Source organism: Rhinoderma darwinii, chromosome 2 (assembly GCF_050947455.1).
Source record: "Rhinoderma darwinii isolate aRhiDar2 chromosome 2, aRhiDar2.hap1, whole genome shotgun sequence".
NCBI lineage: Eukaryota > Metazoa > Chordata > Amphibia > Anura > Rhinodermatidae > Rhinoderma > Rhinoderma darwinii.
In genome coordinates this window covers 254,948,211-254,965,760 of record NC_134688.1, presented here as the reverse complement: position 1 = coordinate 254,965,760, position 17,550 = coordinate 254,948,211, and the positions used below count along the sequence as shown (strand labels likewise).

The 17,550-nt window shown below is 40.6% G+C and overlaps 1 protein-coding gene across 7 annotated transcripts in view; it reads right to left on the bottom strand.

Moving 5' to 3' along the window:
• The window catches only part of ADGRB2 (adhesion G protein-coupled receptor B2), a 441,157-nt gene that overhangs the window by 340,151 nt on the left and 83,456 nt on the right, over positions 1–17,550 (bottom strand). The window lies entirely within an intron of this gene.

The window sequence follows — 17,550 nt, the reverse complement described above, 5'->3', positions numbered from 1 at the left end:
ATGAACGTACAGATTGCATAATACTCCAATCTTCAAATGCGTTTAAAGAGGAAATAATGATGCTGCCAATTTTTTAATTATTCAAAATTATTTGATTATTATAAAGCCTATTTTACTAAATTGTGTTTCGTTAGCGTTTTCTGGTGTATTTGCCATTACATACAGTAAATCAAATAATTACTTTACACAGCTAAACTGCAATTATTGGTAGAAATTCGCATATCTGTAATTTATTGACATTCAGTGTCACCAAATGTTTTTCTTTATAAGATTCCATTGTAATCCAACTCAGTCACATGCATATATGGTAAAAAAAAAAAAAAAACTGGAACAGTTTAAGGCTATGGACAACTTTGACACAGAAAAAAAATGTTTACATATGCTAGCGGGTACCTGGAGTTAAAAATAATCTGAACAAAGTCTCAGGCTGCAATCTTCATTTATTTATTTTTATGACACCCCCCCCCCCCAAATGCGATTTACATCCTGCTCCTAGTTTCAGACTTTCCCCATGCGGACATGTCCCTTTCAGTAATACATTCTGAATGGGAGTTCTGTGTATCCACGATGCTGCTGCCTCCACTAGCTCTTATCTATCAGCACAGCTTCATTCCTGTACTGTTCTCCCCTTCTACAGCCCATGAGGCATCTGTTTTCTCTTGTGCTGACCGACACGGATGCTGTGGAGTGTGTGATTCCCCCATCCCCCTGCAGTAGGTTCTCTCCTTTCTCTCTATATTTAATACACAGCCTGTATGATTCACCCCCTTCCCACTGCAGACTGCTTTGTGTGCTTTCCTCCCTATCTTTACTCTGTGACAGTTCAACTTGTTTAATCTGCCCTCCCTAAACACTTGGATGCCTTTCCTCTTTTAGCACTCAAAATTTGCTGTAATGAACCTCCTCCTGCTCCTTGCTGCTATCTATAAGGGCACATTCAAACGTGGGCGATTTGCTGCTGAATCCTACTGTAGACAGGCCACAGTGGGAATCCGGGGCAGACATTTTTTTCCTTTAGTTTCTATTGCCTTGAGTTAAGTAAATGCAGGCGTTGCGGAAAACTATGCGAAAAATAGCTCGCAATTTGCATTCTGCAGCATGCAGTGCAAAAGTTGACGTTTACAGCAGGTCTGCTACAAAATCCACCACATCTGGACAAAGTGTCAAATATGTTATTTTTGCTGTAGATTCGTAGCGTAATTGCCTGTAAATTTGCAGCAAAATAAGGAATGGAAAATTTCCGCTATATTTGCACCTAACACTGAGAGAAGGGAGAGGGAGAGCAGATTAATCAGTCCTGACAGGAGCAGTGTGATGTTGGATCTTTGTCAGAATCAGCAGCCTAGCCAGCTATGTACAGGAGCTGCACAGACTCTACAGAAGCAAAATGGCAGGAAATTATTAATGAAGACTATTTAGAAAGATGCTTCATTTTGCATTTAAGAAGCAAATAAACAATAAAAACCAACAACTGGCAAATGTGGCTCTGTTCACATCTGCTTTGTGGTACAGAAGCAACGATGAAGTGCCAGAATTGTTGCACAACGGACACCCGCGGTACCTGATGTACCCCACAGACTTATGATGGGTTCGTCGGTGTGTGTCCGTCATATTGGTGAGAAGAATAGCTCTGCATGCGCCGCTATTCTTCCTGTCAAATCTAAAGGAATCTATAATGTAATTAAAATATAGTCTGAATTAGAAATGTTCGTTACTGAATATCCATAGTCCACTGTTACATTACGTCCCATCTCATAGCCGACATTATTTATTAATGACCACGTATTAAAGCACAAGTTCACCTTTAGACAAGTTGTGACCAATAGGTATAAAATATAAAAATATACCACTTTGTCATATGCGTTAATTACCTGTTTTGCCTCCTTAGTCCTGTTTCACTCTTGAGTGTATTAACTATTGGTGTACAGAATCATGTGGACTGCAGTGACTGAGAAGAACCATTTCAGCTGCAGCAGGGATTAAGATATGACTGAGGAGACATTACATCCCTGAAAAGTGAGAGGTAGTAGCAAAAGGTTGGTAATCTCAGTGTAGGATAGAACAATCTCACAGTTGGAGGAGCGGGAGATGGAGAGTATTATTTATTTAATTCATTTATATAGCGCCAACATATTCCGCATCATTGTACAGAGATTGACAAGAGTAAGGGCACATTCACACGTGGCGGAATTGCTGTTGAATTCCGCTGCGGACAGTCCGCAGTGGAATTCTGCAGCAGCTGTTTTTTACATTTGTTTCTATACATTTTTAGGAAAGATAGTTCAGACGTTGCAGAAAATAACTGTGCGGAAATTAGGCTGCGGTGCAGAATTTCCCCTCCGCAGCATGCTCATGACGTTGTGGAGAAGAAGAATTTCACTGCAGATTTCACTGCAGATTTCAGCCTTTGCAATGCAAAAACTGAAATCTGTGGCAAGTCCGCTGTGTTTTCTGCAACGTCTGAATTACCTGTCAAATATGCAAATGTTTGTGCAGATTCGTTGCGTAATTGCCCCAAATCTGCACCAACATTTGTAGAGGAAAAATTCTGCCACATCTGAACGTGCCCTTAGTGTGTAGCATTTGCCAATGCAGTTTACTATGATGAGACACTGATCACACAAGGGGGGATGGAGTGTTCGAGGCATGTATCACTGATAGAGATTGCACACTGGGCTCTTATTTTGTATTTTCTGAGGAGCCATCCTGAAAATATACAAATTAGAGTAACATGGAAAAAAAAAAAGAACCGATTACTCTAAATGATGTTTTTGAGTGTAAAACTGAACCTTCACCATTCCATAGTTGAAAAGACATAAAAATAATGACATTAAAACTACAGATGTGGATATGCTGGCATACATAAGCGAAGAAAGAGTGTAAGAAAAAGTACTGCTTTCATGCCTTCTTCACAAATCCCTGCCTTGTTATCCACCTCACTTCAAATTACTGTCTTTAGTTTTTGGTCCTTCTAAGCGCTGAATGACTGGAGTACACTTAATAGGCTTATAGGTAAGAAGACTGACGTACTTCTGAAAAATACCTGCACAAGCAGCCTTTTATCAAATATTAGGCTACAATTCAGAATCTTAATGGAATGTGTCAGTGAAATCCAAAAGTTAACTATACCTTAGTCATATAACTATGCAAATGTATGATAGCCTCTTAGGTGCTTAAACAATTAACAAAAAAAAATAACTTCAATTTAAGCTTAAAAAGGGCTATTAAATATTATAGGTGTTTTCCGGCACTTTGATATTGATGGTCTATCCTTAGAATAGGCCAACAATATCATATTGATGGGGGGGAGTGACTCCCGCCATCTCCCCATATACGCTGACTAAAGGGGGCCGCTGCACTCGTTAGTTTATGTGGTACAGCGCTGTACATTTTGTAGTGGCTGTGCCTGGCATTGCAGCTCAGTCCCATTCACCTAAATGGTCACTAACTTTTGAACAAAGTTTGAATGAATCAATACTAAAGGTGAATATAAGAAACATTGTAATATGCCTAATTAGAGAAAAATGCCTCTTTCTCCAATTATCAGGCTCCTTACGTCCTCGCCCTCTCACTCCTAACAGTTCACTGAAGAGCAGATGGACCATCAGGTTACAGCTGCCTATAGAAGAGGGGAGAGGGAAGAGCAGGAGGAGGAGAGAGAGGCGCAGAGAGAGACACAGACACTGCAGCAACTCCTAGTAAGGCTGGATTCACACGAGCGTGGCGTTTTTGCGCACGCAAAAACGCAGCGTTTTGCCTGCGCAAAAGCCACTTAACAGCTCCGTGTGGCAGCAGCATATGATGCGCGGCTGCATGCTTTTCGCGCAGCCGCCATCATTATGACACTCCATTTGGATGTTTGTAAACAGAAAATCACGCACATGTCTGCACGGCCCCATAGACTAATATAGGTCCGTGCGACGCGCGTGAAAATCACACGCGTTGCACGGACGTATATTGCGTTTGTCTGAATAAGCCCTTTTTTTTTTTTTTTGGAAACTCGGTTTATTGTAGTTGTACATACAGAAACCATTGATAGGAACAAAAACATTTACAATAACATTCCTGCATAAGACAAATTCACATGGTAAGCAATAATGTCACATATATTACATAGAAAGTAGTCATATGAGACCATAATGACACCGCACGCAGGCGGGGCAGAGACACATGGATGCGTTGGCAAATAAATAAACCATATTCCACTCACATAACATTTCCCAGGTCAAAGAATAAAAAGTGTGTTAGAAATTAGCCAGGCGGAGGTCAATCAATCCCCAAACAACGCTGTGCGGCAGGGAAGCTCTAAGGTCGCCCACGCTGAGAGAGGTACGAGGTGAAGAACACCACCTCCCCAGACACTCATGAACTTATGTTGACATCCTCTGTGTTTGTACACCACATTCTCATACGGAAGAATAGAGTTAACTAGCTTCTTCCACTGGGAGAGCTCTGGAGAGATGTCCCCCATCCAACGAATGGCTATCGCTTTTCTGGCTAAGAACAAGACTTCACGTAGGAAAATACCCTCGTAGTGTGACCAGACCCCGGAGGGCAACAGCCCTAATAAGCATAGTCCGGGTTCACACGGGACCATACGTTCCATAATTGAGGAAAGCAGAAGAGTTACCTCCCCCCAAAAATTTGCTATGACTGGGCACTGCCACATCATGTGATCAAAACCAGCCTGGTCCTGGGCTCTTCACTCAGCTGATCGGTAAGGGTACCGGGAGTCGAACCCCCACCAGTCTAACATTGATGGCCAATGGAAAACCCTATTGAACCTATGGAAAACCCCTTTAAAGATTAACCGATTTGTCCTTATATATAAAACGGTAAACTAAGGGCACAATAAACATTGCTTTTTTGTTAAACAAGGTGTAAAACACTGTAACCAATTAGTAAAATATGTGTGAGATACAGAATTAGTAAACTTGTGTCCCTTATATAACATTAAATGAAATGCATATAAATTATTTAAGTAAATAAGTTCACACCTGCACTGAAATAGGAGCTTTGGGAATTTTTTTTCATTAGGTATAAATAGTACACAAACCACATCAATTACGCCATTCCAATTAGATAAAATAACATATACTATTTTATCACTGGTGTGAAAAATGTCATATGTTGTATATTACTCTCCAGCCCTTCTTTTTCCTAAATGAGTACAAACCACCTTCTAGAATTAAATGCACATATCAGGATAATGCACAATTATGCTTTGGAGCTATTCTTATTGGGTTTCCTTTCAAATAGGATACCAGAACATAGCGGCCTCCTGCAAACCAAAGCTCTTTATTTTAAAATAACAGGACCTTGTTGCTCAGTAGAAATTTCCTGTTCATAATTTCATTATAAAGAATATAGTGCTCTTATACCCTACGCTCTAGCAGTGCTATAAAGAGGATACACAGGTGGTGTAATTGTATGCCACAGATTTTATCCACAGTAAATCCGCCACAAAATTGGCATGATTGTAATGATGCGGATTGTGATGCGCATTTGAATGCAGAATTGACACAGATTTCACCCTTTGCAATGCATATTAAGTTGGATTCGCTGCGAATAAATTTAAGGCGTAAAATCCGTCTTTAATCCTAGCCTTCATTTATCATTACATTAAAACTAGCTAAGAATGTACTATATCGTTTTGACCTTCCTGACAGAGCCTCATTTTCCAAATCTGACACGTGTCACTTTATGTGGTAATAACTTTGGAATGCTTTTACCTATTCAAGCAATTCTGGGACTGTTTTCTCAAGACACATTGTACTATATTTTAGGGGTAAAATTTGGTCAATACATTCAGTGTTTATTTGTGGAAAAACACCAAAATTTTGAGAAAATTTGCAAAAAATAGCATTTTTCTAAATTCATAAGAATCTGCTTGTAAAACAGACCGTTATACCACACAAAATAGTTACTAATTAGATTTCCTATGCATCTACTTTATGTTGGCATTGTTTTATGAACATCCTTTTATTTTTATAGGACTCAACAAGGCTTATAATTTTAGCAGAAATTTCTCACATTTTCAATAAAATTTCAAAAGTCTATTTTTTTAGGGACCAGTATAGATGGCTTTAAGCGGGCTATATATTAGTAACCCCCATAAATCACCCCATTTTAAAAACTGCACCCCTCAAAGTATTCAAAACAGCTTTTAGAAAGCTGCTTAACCCTTTAGGTCATTCACAGGAATTAAAGAAAAGTGGAGGTGAAAGTTACAAATTTCTTTTCTATTTGTGGAAATTCCATTTGAATCCATTTTTTTATTTATTTTAATACTGATGGTTTTACCAGAGAAACACAAATAAATATTTATTGCCCAGATTCTGCAATTTTTAGAAATATCCCACATGTGGCCCTAGTTTTCAAATGGACTGAAACACAGGCTTCAGAACCAAAGTGGATTTTTGGGCCTTCTTTTTATTAGATTATATTTTCGGCACCATGCCAGTTTTTTTTTGTTTTTTTTAATAAATTCTCTTTTATTAAAGGTTTTAACATACAAAGAAAAGGTAAAACAAAACTTACATCCATCATAATAACATTATTACAATGCAGTAGGTTTACATAAATCAAACATCTTTAGAAAGTTCGTCTATGAGCGAATGGGATAAATCCCGACATAACGGCATTAAATATAATGTGAAGAAAATATACAGAAATGCATCACAGAGAGTGGACCCGGGGGACCCACTTCCCTATATTATAACCTCATAAACGAAAACCCACCCATTGAGGATCAAATATCAATAACCTACTGTAGTAGTAAATGAACACACAGTATAGGGGAGAAAATAATAATTACATATACGGGTAGATACAGTACAAAGGCCACAGTCTCCCTGGTGGTGTGAAAGTATGGAATATCATCACCTTGCAACGTCCCTGGTCACGTCCTTCGAAATAAGTCAAGTACCATGAAATAGAAATTATTCATACATTAATCTCCTTCATATTAGTTAGCTTATTCTAGAAAGGGTTTCTTGAAATATGCCTACCCCTAGCTAATCCCCTGTCAAGAGATTGTTACTGGATAATTGTTCTAAATATTGTTTCCAAAGTTGCCATATCTTAAGAAAACTGTCCCTTGTGAAAGTATTCCAGCCCACCAACTCCTCAAGTCTATATAGTTGATGCATTTTAGCCCACCAGACCTCTATCGTAGGGAGATCCGCTCTCCTCCAATACAAGGGAATTAGAAGTTTTGCAGTGGACACCAGAAAAGTAATCAAATTCTTTTTCGAAGGCGTAAAATCTTTCACCGGTAACCACAACAAAACCAACTCCGGGGTCAACCGGATATTATTTCCTGTGATCTTGCCTATGGCGATTTCCACCTCCCTCCAGAAATTCTTAATTTTAGGGCAAAACCACCATATGTGTGCGAGCGTCCCTGTCTCAAGGCCACATCTCCAACAAACGTCCGTGCTAACTAGATGTATTCTATAAAGATAAGCGGGTATCCTATACCATCTTGTCATTAATTTGTACGAATTTTCCTGGTACCGCACACATCTAGAGAACCCATGAGAGTGAGATAATATCAGATCAATCTCTGTCTGCGAAAAAGTAAAGCCTAGCTCAATTTTCCATTCTCTAATGAAGTATGGTTTAGATGGAGCTCGTTGTAGGAGGAGACCAGAATGTATCTTAGACAGAGGCCTAGCTGGGGTACTGGGTAAAAGAGAATAATTTTCAAGCCACGTGGGGTCCGGATAAGAGCCTGGGCTAGCCGACAGAAATTTACGACATACTAATTTAAAATTAAGTTGATGTAGAAAGGAGACCGTAACCTATTGAAGAGAAGGGCTCGAAGCATTTCCCCTGAGTCGTGTCCTAAGAGCCTCCAAATCAGGTAAAGCTGCTGAATCTATTATCTCAGCGACTTTATAAGTTTTAAGTGTCTGCCACATCGGAGAACTAACATTTTGCGTCTTATTCACATAATGTGGTAGTACAGCCAGCGGAGCCAATGAAGAGAGATTTCCACTAGACATGGCCAGAGCGCCCGATCTCTGACAAACCTTAAGCATTCCCCTAGTCAGTACACTAATTAATACCTTTGGCGGAGGTAACGGTAATTTCACCCACAACAAGTAAACTAAGTCCTCTGAGAGGAGCGCTCTTTCCATGTCCAGATGAAGAGCCCCCAAAGACAAATTAGCTAATTGTGACCAGCGAGACAATTGGACCGCCTCATAATATGTCTTTAAATCAGGCAATGCCATCCCTCCTTGCGCTTTTTTAAGAGTAAGGAGCCGATAAGCCAACCGGGAATGCTTCTCTTTCCACAAGAACTTAACAAAAAGACTTTTAAAACTGTTGAAAAAACTATTTGGCAGCTCAATAGGCAGACTCTGCATCATGTATAGGATCTGTGGGAGCACATAAGTCGCCAGTAAATTTTTCCGTCCTATCCAAGAGACATAAGGTATGTTCAATTGGGATATATATCTATGAATCTTGGAGAGGAGGGGTTTAAAATTAAGTACGAAAAGCTGGGACACATCAGCTGAAATCATTATCCCCAAGTATTTAATAGCATGCGAGGGCCATTTAAAGGGCGACATAGACTTCAAAACTAATAGCTGACCAACCGGTACATTGATACCTAAGGCCTCCGACTTATCATAATTAATTTTAAAATTAGATATCTCTCCAAATTCATTAAAGACGTCTATTATTTTTGGGAAGGCCACGAGTGGATTCGTAACCATCAATAGCAAGTCATCTGCAAAGGCTGCAAATTTATGAGTATAATTCCCCATCCTCAGTCCTTTAATATCAACGGTCTGTCGTAATTTCACAAGTAATGTCTCCATCACCATACAAAACAGAGACGGGGACAAGGGACAACCTTGACGAGTTCCATTTGTAATAGAAAAGTAATCTGACAAAGAACCGTTCACTTGAATTCTAGCAGATGGGGAGGTATACAGAGAAAATATGGCATCAATAAACACAGGAGGAAAATTAAACTTAAAGAGGCTCTGTCACCAGATTTTGCAACCCCTATCTGCTATTGCAGCAGATAGGCGCTGCAATGTAGATTACAGTAACGTTTTTATTTTTTAAAAACGAACATTTTTGGCCAAGTTATGACCATTTTTGTAGTTATGCAAATGAGGCTTTCAAAAGTCCAAGTGGGTGTGTTTAAAAGTAAAAGTCCAAGTGGGCGTGTATTATGTGCGAACATCGGGGCGTTTTTAATACTTTTACTAGCTGGGCGCTCTGACGAGAAGTATCATCCACTTCTCTTCAGAACGCCCAGCTTCTGCCAGATCACGCTGTGACGTCACTCACAGGTCCTGCATCGTGTCAGACGAGCGAGGACACATCGGCACCATAGGCTACAGTTGATTCTGCAGCAGCATCAGCGTTTGCAGGTAAGTAGCTACATCTACTTACCTGCTAACGCTGATGCTGCTGCAGAATCAACTGTAGCCTCTGGTGCCGATGTGTCCTCGCTCGTCTGACACGATGCAGGACCTGTGAGTGACGTCACAGCGTGATCTGGCAGAAGCTGGGCGTTCTGAAGAGAAGTGGATGATACTTCTCGTCAGAGCGCCCAGCTAGTAAAAGTATTAAAAACGCCCCGATGTACGCACATAATACACGCCCACTTGGACTTTTACTTTTAAACACACCCACTTGGACTTTTGCAAGCCTCATTTGCATAACTACAAAAATGCTCATAACTTGGCCAAAAATGCTCGTTTTTTAAAAATAAAAACGTTACTGTAATCTACATTGCAGCGCCGATCTGCTGCAATAGCAGATAGGGGTTGCAAAATCTGGTGACAGAGCCTCTTTAAGTAAGGTAGCTCTCATGTACTCCCAACAGACCCTATCAAACGCCTTCTCTGCAATGCATCAATACCAAGGAGGACCATAGAGTGCCCCCGGCGCCTTATTTGACATATAGCATGCAATACCCTACTCACGTTGTGCCTACCTTCCCGTCCTTTCACAAATCCCACCTGCTCTTCATTTATTAGTTTCGGTAATAGTGGTTGAATGCGGAGAGACAGAATTTTAGCCCACCACTTCACATCACAATTCAGGAGCGAGATAGGCCTATAACTCCCACAGTATTCTGGATCCTTCCCCTCTTTAGGGAGAATAGTTATAAAAGCTTCCAATGCTTGTTTAGGTAGCGCAGCCCCCTTCATCAGAGAATTACATACTTCCACAAACCTCGGTATCAGTTGCTGACTAAATTTTTTATAATACGAAATAGGGAGACCATCAGGCCCCGGGCTCTTCCCAGACGGTATTGAATGCAATACTTTCTCAACTTCCTCCTTAGTGATAGGCGCCAGGAGCATTCCACAGTCCAACTCGGAAAGGCCAGGAACCGTAATAGAATCTAAAAAACTTCCTATTTTGCCAGTCTTCTCCTGAGGCGTCAACCCCGGATTCCCCACCGAGTTACCCAAATTGTATAGAGAAGAATAAAAGGACTGAAAGGTCTTTGCTATAAGCGGGGTGGTAGTCACCCTTGCCCCTTTGTCATCTTTTATGGTCTCTATAAATGTTTTGGACTGTTTTTGTCGGATCAGACGGGTCATCAATTTAGAGCCTTTGTCGCCATGAAGATACATGTGACTTTGAGCAGCCAAAAAAGCCTTAGCCGCTTTTACATTCATATGGTCCTTAAGTTCCTGACGTAACAGACATAGTTCCCTATAATCCTCTGCCACGTTAGATTTTTTTATGCGATAATTCCAGTTGGGTTATCTTATGAAGTAAGTCTAGAATTTGAGCATTCCGTTGTTTTTTAACTCGTGAGGACAGGGCAATAAGTTCTCCTCTCATAAAAGCTTTTTGCGTCTCCCAGAGAATGGGTCTAGAGATTTGCGGAATATCATTAAAGCCAAAGAATTCTTCTAATTTTAGGGCAAGTGCTTGACTATGCTCCTTGTTTGAAATAATGGTATCGTTCAATCTCCAGGTCCATTCCCTACAAGGTAAATTAAACAATTCTAAGGAAAGCGAGATCGGAGCATGGTCTGAGACCGTAATATTTCCTATATCCGCTTGAAGTAATGAGGGAACAAGGACCATAGGAATGAATATATAGTCAATTCTATGATAAGTCTCGTGTGGGGTAGAGTAAAAAGTAAAGTCTTTTAAGGACGGATTCTTAACACGCCAGGCATCTACTATCCCTAATTGTGACAAAAGAAGTTTAAGGCGACGCATAGCGGATGTGGATAACCTGGTACTAGATGAGGTAGAATCTAAAGTGGAGTCCAAAGATACATTAAGGTCTCCCCCAAAAACAAGATATCCCTCACTAAACGTTTTAAGAGAGCAAAGAGTTTTACGCAACCACGTCAATTGTCCAACATTAGGTGCATATACAGCTGCTATCGTAAACTTTGTGTTGGAGATGTGTCCCTTCAAGAAAACATACCTTCCCATAGGGTCTAGCAAAGAAGCTTCCACTCTAAATGGAGTGTCTTTGTGTATAGCAATAGAAACCCCCCTCGATTTAGAGGAATACGTGCTATGGAACCATTGTGTATATGGTTGTGTAGACAAGTTTGGAATATGTGTAGGCCGGAAATGAGTTTCTTGCAGCATTAATACATCGGGAGTATTAAACCTTAAGGAATTAAAAATACGAGACCTCTTTTGGGGAGAATTCAACCCCTTCACATTGAAGGAACAGATACGTAGTCTACCCATGACATTTTACATTTAGAACCAGCCGGACCGCAGGTACGTTTGCTAAGTGCCACCACCAGGGAGATAAGACAACATTTACAATGAAACAAACAATAACAAAACAATAAGGAATGGTATCAAAAGGAAACCTCCATATTATCCAGGAAATAGGAGGTGCTATCGTGATGCAACTAAACATCCAACAAATCCCCTGCCAGAGGGGGGGGGGGGGGAGAAAGTTGCCATTTTGTACAAAAGATCACACCAATTCGTCATAACTCGTAAGACATAAACCGAATACTGATCCATATATTAATACTAAACTGAGTCACCTCATGAATATATTAGAGAGTTGGGAGAAATAAATATATGTAGGGGTATAAGTAGTGTCATAAGCATCTGTCAATTACGGCGTTTGACCCACACTTTAAAAATTATTCACCAACCCACGATATAACAATCTTTTCCAACCCTTCAATAAAACAATATCATACCTTCCTGCCACTTATCAAGGTGAATTTGCAACAGTGTATTGGGTTTACATGAAGAAAATATAATGCCCCAACATGTACAAACAAACTCGACATTTCTGTGAAGAAATTGAAAATTATAAATATATCACTCTAAGACATCATTCAAGTATCCTCTGCCATACGCGTCTTCTTGCCTCTCGGAGACTTGGGCTTGAGAGTAGGGTGCCACGGTTCCTGCACTGAAGGCATTTCTAGATCCAGCGACACTGGCATCCAGGACGGAATCTCCATAGGCTCTATTCCCAGCTTATTCCATGCGGTATCCAGATCTCCAGGTGTGCGAATGGTGATCTGCCGACCATCTTTCATCGTAGCAAGGCCAAAGGGGTAAAGCCAACGAACAGGTAATTTCTTAGCCCGAAGAGCCTCTGTAACCGGCTTCAGAATACGGCGTTTGGCCAATGTGCTCGCAGCCAGGTCTTGGAAGAGTAAGATCTTAGTCCCTTCATACACTACTTCCGGAGCATCTCTTGCCGCTCTTAAAATGGCCGCCATGTGAACATAGATAAGAATCCCACATATGACGTCACGCGGTGGTTCACCAGCTCCAGACCTGGGACGAAGGGCTCGATGTACCCTTTCTACCGTGATAGCCAAAGCCAGCTCGGATCCCACTAATGAGCGAAAAATAGAATCCACCACAGCAGGTAAGGCATCATGGTCAATCGATTCGGGAATTCCTCGCAGGCGGACATTCCTCCGTCTACTACGGTTTTCTTGATCTTCCATGTGAAGATATAGATTATTCAAGTGCATGTGATGAGCAGAGAACTCCTGATGAACTGAAGCACCAAATTTAGCAGTAGTAACGTGAGCTTCCTCCAGCACCATTACCCTGTGGCCAATATGATGCATGTCGGATTTGATGTCCGATAAGTCCTTCATCACAGGCATGAGTGCCTGGAGCAGTGTTTTCTTCAGATAAGCCCTAGATATCGGCACAGAGTCTGCATCCCCAGTCGAGTCTGAAGGCGCACACGAGCTGTCTGAGTCCTCTCCCTGCTCACAGTGAGAGGACGCCGGCGCCATCTTAGATCTGCCTTCTGCAGGCGGCAGCTTTTTGCCAAAGTATTTGTCCATGTCGGACGACTGTTTATGGGATCTGGGGGTACCTGTATGGTCCTTAGTCTTGTCCCGACCTGTCTTCACCATTTTAGCGGAATAAGTGGGCAATAACCTGAGGAATCGGTGGATGTAGTGTGGAGCGCCGGGATTACACGTCCATCACCTTGCTCGGCAAGCTCCCACCATGCCAGTTTTGAAGAGGTCTTGTAGTGCCAAAACAAAAGAAACAGCCCAAAAAAACACACATTTTGGAAACTATACCCAACAAATCATTAATCTAGGGGTGTAGTGAGCATTTTGACCCCCACAGGTGTTTCATAGATTTTATTCGAATTTGGACGTGAAAATGAAAAATTTAAATTTTATCCAATGAGATGTCGTTTTAGCTAAAAAAATAAATAACTATTTCCACAAGTAATAAGGAGAAAAAGCTCCCCCAACATTTGTAAAACAACTTATCCAGAGTGCAGAAATACCCGATATGTGGTCATAAACTGCTGTCTGGGCACACGGCAGGGCTCAGAAAGGAAGAAGCGGCATTTGTTTTTTGGAGCGCAGATTTTTCAGAATTGGTTTCTGGGCGCCATGTGTCATTTGCAAAGCCCCTGTGGGAGCAAAACAGTGGAAACCCCCCCCCCCCAGAAGTGACCTCATTTTAGAAACTACACCCCTCAAGGTATTCACCTAGGGGTGTAGTGAGTATGCTAACACTGATGGTGTTTTCCAGAAATTAGTGTGCACTCGATGTTGCAGAGTGAAAATGGAAATTTTTCCATAGATATGCCACTTCAGTTTCCAATATGTTGTGCCACCATGAAAAGACAGCTCTCTAATTATTATGCTGTGTTTCCTAGTTTTAGAAACACCCTACATGTGGCCTATATATTTTACCTGGACATTCGACAGAGCTCAAGAGTGAAAGAGTACCATCTGAAATTGAGGCCTAATTTGAAGGATATTTCGTATTGCTTCAATTGTAGTGGCTCTGATGTGAAATAATAAAAGAAACCCATGAGAAGTGACCCCATTTTGGAAACTACACCCCTCAAGGCATTTATTAAGGGGTGTAGTGATCATTTTGACCTCACAGGTCTTTTCAATAAATGAATGCGCTGCGGATGGTGTAAAGTAAAAATTGCAATTTTTCCCTAGATATGCCAATTTCAGTGGCAAATATAATGTGCCACATGTTGAGACACACCCCAAAAATTGTTAATAGGGTTCTCCCAGGTATGGTGATGCCATATATGTGGAAATAAACTGCTGTTTGGGCACAGTGTAGGGCTCAGAAGGGAGGGAGCGCCATTTGGCTTTTGGAACGCGGGGTTTGCTTGGTAGTAGTTTTGTTTGGGGTGTTACTGCCATTTTAGTTTATAATGTGGGGGGCGTTTATATGTAAGCTGGGCAGAGTACAGCAGGGCATAATCAGGTTATATAGTAATAGGGTAAAAAAAAATAATAATAATCCATAGATGGGTGTTACGTTGTGAAGCATTCTTTTCTGCACAGGCCAGTGTCGCACTGATAAATGGTGTCCTTACTTATCCCCCTTTTGGTCCACACTCCGCACCTTTGCAGTTTGGGGAATTTTGCTGGGAAAGTGTTGTCCTGATATAATACGTGCACCGTCGCTTCCAGCAGATATGTTTGGGCCCTCCCCGATTCCCTAATATTAGGGCCTTGATAAATCGCCTGTTAAAACAGAAGAAATGTTCCCCTCGGGCCTGCAAAACTGAATATTTTCTTTCCTGACTTATGGGAACCTTAACTTAATTTATTTTTTCATAGACGTAGTGGTATGAGGGCTGTTTGTTTGCGGGACGAGTTATAGTTTTTATTGGTATCATTGTGGGGTGCATGCAACTTTTTGATCACTTTTTATTTACCTATTTTTTGGGAGGCATAGTTACCAAAAAACATCAATTCTGGCATAGATTTTAGTTTTGTTTTTTTTATACAGTGTTCACCATGCATTATAAATAACATATTAACTTTATTCTGCAGGTCAGTACGATTCCGACGATACCAAATTTATAGCACTTTTTTTTGTTTTACAACTTTTTGCATAAAATTACTTTTGTAAAAAGAATGTATTTTTTCTGTCGCCATGTTCTGAGAGCCATAACGTTTACATTTTTTCGTCAACAGAGCTGAATGAGGGCTTGTTTTTTGAGAGACGAGGTTTAGTTTTTATTGGTAACATTTTTGGATACATGAGACTTTTTTATCACTTTTTATTCCAATTTTTGTAAGGCAATGTGCCCAAAACAGCAATTTGGCATTTCTTCTGAGTTTTTCTTATTACTGCGATCTTCATGCGGAATGAATAACAATATTTTTATAGCTCAGGCCGTTACAGATGCGGTGATACCAATCATGTAAGGTTTATTCAATAAAGGACTTGATAAGGGAAAAAAGGACAATTATTTTATTTTATTACTTGAAGCTTTTATTTTTTTACAACTTTGGTTTCACTTTTGCTTTACTTTTTTTTTTAGTTCCATTAGGGGACTTAAAGGCCCAACTGTCTGATTGCTGTTCTAATATATTGCACTACCTATGTAGTGCGATGCATTAGAACTGTCAGTCATTCACTGACAGCAAGCCGAATAGGCTCCATCTCTGGGTGGGGCCTAATGGGCTTCCGTAATAGGCAGACCAGAAAGCCATTGTTAGGCCCTCTGTTGCCATAGCAGCCGTTGGCTACAAACCCCTTTGATGCAGCGATTGCTTTTGATTGCTGCATCTAAATGGTTAGTTTTACACTGACAGGCAATAATGCTTTGGCATACTAAGTATACCAACGTATGGTAAAGTCACCTAGTAGAACTAATAAAAAAAATTAAAACAGTTAACATTTATTTTCAAAAAAAAAAGATTACAGTCAAAATATAAATAAAACCACTTTTTTCCATAAAAAGTGGTCTTATTTACTAGAAGTGCAAAAAAACAATCGTAACAACCCAAGTAATAAAGTTAACTCATTAATTAAACTGCCGGGTAAACGTGGTGCAAAAAACCACAAAAACAACGGCAAAAATATATTTTTTTCCATTCCCACCACCAAAAAATTAAATAAAAGTTAATCAATAAATCCCATGTACACACAATATGATACCAATGAAAACTACATCTCGTCCCACAAAAAAAGTCCTCATATGGCGACCTCGACATACAAAATAAAGTTACGGCTCTTGAAAAGCGGAGATGCAAAAACAAATAATTTTTCTTTAAAAGTGTTTTAATTGTGCAAAAGTAGTAAAACATAAAAAATATACATATTTAGTATCTCCATAATCGTACTGACCCATAGAATAAAGTTAACATATTATTTACACCGCATAGTAAACGGCGAAAATTTAAAACGCAAAAAGCAATGTTGGAATTTGCTGTTTTTTTTTAAATTCCTTCCCTAAAAAAATTAATATAAGATAAACAATATAATATATACACCCAAAAGTTGTGCAACTGAAAAATACAACTTGTCTCGCAAAAAACAAGCCCTCATATGGCTATATCAACATAAGAATAAAAAAGTTATGACTCTTGGAAGGCGGGGAGGAAAAGGCTGGATTCACACGAGCATGTTCGGTCCGTAAAGAACGGAACGTATTTCGGCCGCAAGTCCCGGACCGAACACACTGCAGGGAGCCGGGCTCCTAGCATCATACTTATGTACGACGCTAGGAGTCCCTGCCTCTCCGTGGAACTACTGTCCCGTACTGAAAACATGATTACAGTACGGGACAGTTGTCCCGCAGCGAGGCAGGGACTCCTAGCGTCATACATAACTATGAAGCTAGGAGCCCGGCTTCCTGCAGTGTGTTTGGTCCGGGACTTGTGGCCGAATACGTTCCGTCCTTTACGGACCGAACATGCTCGTGTGAATACAGCCAAACATTTAAAAAGAATGCTAGACCTGGTCCTTAAGGGGTTAAATGCAGTGGTCGCTTGTGACCGTCTTAGGGTATGTGCACACGCTAGCTTCCTTTTACGTCTGAAAAGACAGACTGTTTTCAGGAGAAAACAGCTGCGTCGTTTCAGACGTAATTGCTCCTCCTCGCATTATGCAAAGCGTCTTTGACGCCCGTAATCTTGAGCTGCTCTTCATTGACTTCAATGAAAAACGTCTCAAATTACGTTTCAAAGAAGTGTCCTGCACTTCTTTGCCGAGGCAGTCAATTTACGCGTCGTAGTTTGACAGCTGTCAAACGACGACGCGTAAATTACTGGTCGTCGGCACAGTACGTCGGCAAACCCATTCAAA